This window comes from Palaemon carinicauda, chromosome 10, assembly GCF_036898095.1.
Source record: "Palaemon carinicauda isolate YSFRI2023 chromosome 10, ASM3689809v2, whole genome shotgun sequence".
In the NCBI taxonomy this organism is placed as follows: domain Eukaryota; kingdom Metazoa; phylum Arthropoda; class Malacostraca; order Decapoda; family Palaemonidae; genus Palaemon; species Palaemon carinicauda.
This window is the reverse complement of record NC_090734.1, coordinates 125,303,528-125,308,254: the sequence shown is the minus strand read 5'-3', so window position 1 is coordinate 125,308,254 and position 4,727 is coordinate 125,303,528. Positions and strand designations below refer to the sequence as shown.

Sequence of the window (4,727 nt, the reverse complement as noted above, 5' to 3'; positions counted from 1 at the left end):
ACATCTCGATTTTGAATTCAGGGACCAGACCAGAATGCTAGAAAATATTCAGAAAATGAGCTTCCCCTAACAAACATTATCAGTTATGTAACAGTAGAAAAAATGATCAATGGAAACTATAAAGTACCAAAGCCATAGAGAAAATAGTTTAAAATCAATGCTAACAATGAGGTGATTGACAGTATTTACCCCCTTCTGTTCTGTGAATCCTTGACCCAGATGACGAGATGGTGGTCCTCTGAGACCCCGCGTAAAGGAAGGCACGATGTCCCCCGTTCAGCAGAGCCACTTCGCAGCCCGGCATGATACTACGGACAGCTGAACATCTCCCTATTGTTCTCCCTCAACGGCGTTCTCCATGTTGGAGGAACACAGCGAAGGCGTTGGAGGAGGCGTAGTGGCGGAGACCGACCTCCCAGTGGAGGACAGTTATGACAGGAACATCGGGGTCGCTTGCAAGGAGTTAGGCAGCGGCTGTTCCTACGGCGCCAGGGACGATGAAATCGCCACCCAATTCTTCCCCATCGATCCCTTCGGCCACTTCGCCTTCGACCCCAACTTCTCCAACTAGCTCCAACAACAACACGCAGTTCCCTCTGTTTAATTTCTCGTTCCAAGAGGCCTTAGACAATCATCAGGACGAACCCAGGACAGCGGGTACCTCACCGAGTCGACTAAGATCATCTTCATCATCTGCTACGCCAGCCTCATCGTCTTCGGTATGACCGGAAACCTCATGGTCGGATGGGTCATCTGGCGGAAGAAGACGATGCGTACGCCGAGAAACCTCTATATCATAAACCTCACCGTGTCAGACCTGAGCATAGTGCTTAGTGTGTATGCCCATGACCCTCGTGAGCCTCTTGTACAAAGACTGGGGCATGGGACAGCATCATATGCAAGCTCGTTCCGGTCTTGCTAAGGCGCCAACATCATGGTGTCTACCGCCACGGTGGTCGCCCATTGCGGCGGACCGCTACGCCACTATCGTTCTGGTGGGGAGGTCGAGCCGTAGCAGACTTCACGTGGCGGCCTCTATAGGTGTGATATGGGCCTTTTCTGTGCTCTCTTCACGTTTGCCTTTATACTTTTAACTACATTGTCGAGGAAGTTAAGCTCCAGCACATCCTCCTATTCTCACGATGCGTCGATCGGTGGCCGTCTTCGAGCGTCAAAAACGTGTGGATCATCACTCTCTTGCTAACGCAGTACGGCATCCCGATCATCGTGCTCAGCTTCGTCCACGCCCGAATCAAACGCTATCTCGGCCAGCACATGATGGGACAGTGCGACGCGCGGAAGAGCGCAGAAGGAAATCGAACGCAACCACAAGGACGACCATCTTGCTCTCCATCATCGCGGTGGCGTTCGCCGTGAGTTGGCTGCCTTGGAACATCGTCAACCTCCTGGCGGACTTCGAGTACGAGGGTTTCAAGGACCCCGCTTACCTCTACACCGTGTTCGGTTCCTGCCACATGATCGCCATGAGTTCCGCGTGCATCAACCCCGTCCTTTACGGCTGGCTGAACACGAATCTCAGAAGAGAGCTCCTGGATTTCCTGCCACCGTTCCTGTTCAAAAATAGTCTGGATTCTCCCGGCGTCTTGGAGGAGAAGACCCGGAGATTCGCCTACCAGACAGCAGGAGAGCGTCACGCTCCTGGTGTTTCAGGCCAACCAATCAAATGCCATTCAGACGGTGGCGCATCCACCGCAAACCACAACCATCAGTCATTAAGGAGGATATGTAGCAAGGTAAGGACGAAGGATCTTAGTTTTCGCTGTTAGTAATTATAAAATTTTTCTGATAACATCTTCAAATGGTACTGTTTACTTTTGTTTCACTAAGTAATATTTATATAACAAAATTATATATATTTTTTTATATAAAACTATAGATAACAGGGATGGATTAAAACGAGTCAAGGAAATATAAATAAAATTATATTTTTCTATTTCTTATTGCAACGATTCAACTTTCTCATTTCAAATCCGCACTATCGTAAAGTGATAAACGAATTATGATTAGTTCTCCTTTTCTGATTCTTTCTTTCTTCTCTCTCCCGTTCTCACTCTCTGTCTCCCTCTTCTTCGTGTATTTTCGGTCAGAATCCTTTCAAATAAATCAATTATTAGAACTTGAGGTGGAAATTACAATGAAGATTAAGCAACGAAAACAATGATTCTCTGTTCTCCCACCCCACACTCATTAGTTTCTGCATAATATTATAAAAAAAGAGCAGCAAAACAAAATAATCGATATTGTCAAGTAACGAATTAGAAGATTCAATAAAAAAAAGAATGTTTACGTGGTCATTGCAATATGACAGCACTGGAAAAAAATTAGATTTTGAATTTCGGTAATATTTTATATTTCATATAATAATAGATGATAAAATATTATAAATCATACATTTGTCGCAGAACTTGCCTTTCCTTCGATAAAGGTTGTCGTAAGCAAGGTCATTCTACACAGATATAGTTAAATAAGTAATAGATGGTAATAGACGTTTTGGATTTTCGGCTGGACCCAGTCGCATCCAAAACATAAGTTGCTTGCGTGATAACATTGAACCAAAGGAGGACTCTTTAGCCTCCCTAAAACCCCCTCCCATACATATTCTCCCACCACATCACCACAAACCTTCCTTTCCTATCCTTAGAACACGAAAGTTACATTAATTTGATTTTTCAGATAATCAGTAAAATAAGAAGGAATCTGTAAATCAGTCTTTCGATAGGTTTCGGAGCTTTCCTTTATAAAAAGCCCGTTTTATACGTCTGTTTGCTTGTTTATTGGGTAAGAATTCAATCTAATCAGTGTACATATGTTAACACAAGTAGACTTAAAAACCTGCTCATTTTTACACACACAAAACACTCATGCCTACATTCAGGGGTCGGATTGCCTGATGCATCCTCTCCAATGCCTTCCATCAAAGGCATCCTCTTCCACAAAACCTCTTTTCTCCATATCATCCCTTCACCTTATTTCACCATCTAATTCTCTGCCTCCCTCTTGATATTCTCCCACTAACGGGTTCCTCCTAAGCCGTCTTACTCCCTCACCACCATCCATCTGCAACACGTACCCACACCATCTCAGTCGTGACACTCTTATCATCTCTGTAATATTTGCTACACCTGTCATTCTTCTTATTTCACCATTTTCCATTCTTTCAAGAAGTAATATCCCTATAATCTACCTCAGCATTCTCATATCTGTTCTCCCAAGCTTTGCTGCCTCTTTTGGTTTTCAAGTTTCTGATCCATACATTAGCATTGGTCTTATTACTGTGCTACAGATCTTGACTTTTACCTTGATTGGCCTTTTTTTATCGCATACCACTGCTGCTAACTCCCTCCACTTTCCCATGGTGCTTTTATCCTATTTTCAATAGCCTAACATCCTCCTTCCTGATTTATAGTAGATCCTAAGTGTGTAAACTGTTCCACATGTTTTATAACTGCTCCTCTACTTTCATGTATGACTATCGTGTCCCTACCTTCCTCACTGCTCAACACACCTTCAGTCTTATCAACATTTACCCTCAATCCACCCCATTCTCTTGCTACTCTACCACTCTTCCCTGTAATTCTTCCTCCTTTTCAGCAGTAATCACCAAATCATCTGCATATAGCAAATCCCTTAACTCTGCATATCTGAATTCATATAAAAATATTCAACTATGCATACACAAACTACAAGATAGTGTTTGGAAAGATTACTATGCAATCTAACCTAAGTAACACATTCCTTTGAAAACTTCGTAAAAATATAACCACTTTCTTCTTTCGCGTCGTACTCAAGAAACTACTTTTGCAAATAACAATTTCGAAAATTACAATCATCATATATTTCATGGTTCCATCTTGCCACCAGCCAGTGTATATGAAATACATTGGAAATCACCTGCCTAGTTTAAATCAAATTCAAATATTCTTTTTCCAGACGGACGAGTTTAAACTGGACATATTAAATTAAATCTCTTAAAATGCTGCTCTGGATGTCCGTTACCTTTGCCAGTTCATTTATTCAATTCGGACTTTGATTGGCTCCCCGTTTTGAAAAGATAATGAAAGGTCGGAAATGTTTTATTTTACGTAATGGTATGCCATTCATCTCTCTTAATTCATAGATGTCGCTGTTTCGCGTTTGATGGAAAAGGTGGATTTCATCCGTATGGAACGGCACTGGAATCAAATATTTTCGTAACCCTTTCATTTAGGTGTCACGTTTTAATGATGGTATGAATAATCTTCCCTATATGATAATAAGCAAACGTCTATCTATCTGTCTATATATATATATATATATATATATATATATATATATATATATATCATATATATATATATATATATATATATATATATATATATATATATATATATATATATATACATATATATATATATATATATATATATATATATATATATATATATATATATATTTTATATATACATACATACATATACCAAAGGCACTTTCCCCAATTTTGGGGGGTAGCCGACAACAACAAGAAACAAAACAAAAAAGGGGACCTCTACTCTCTACGTTCCTCCAGCCTAACCAGGGACTCAGCCGAGTTCAGCTGGTACTGCTAGGGTGCCACAGCCCAACCTCCCACATCTCCACCACAGATGAAGCTTCATACTGCTGAATCCTATACTGCTGCTACCTCCGCGGTCATCTAAGGCACCGGAGGAAGCAGCAGGGCCTAC

General features: G+C 41.4%; 1 pseudogene; it reads left to right on the top strand.

The window, feature by feature from the left end:
- The first annotated feature begins 358 nt into the window (after positions 1–358).
- LOC137648234 (neuropeptide Y receptor type 2-like) lies at positions 359–1,749 on the top strand (annotated as a pseudogene).
- The last annotated feature ends 2,978 nt before the right edge of the window (positions 1,750–4,727 follow it).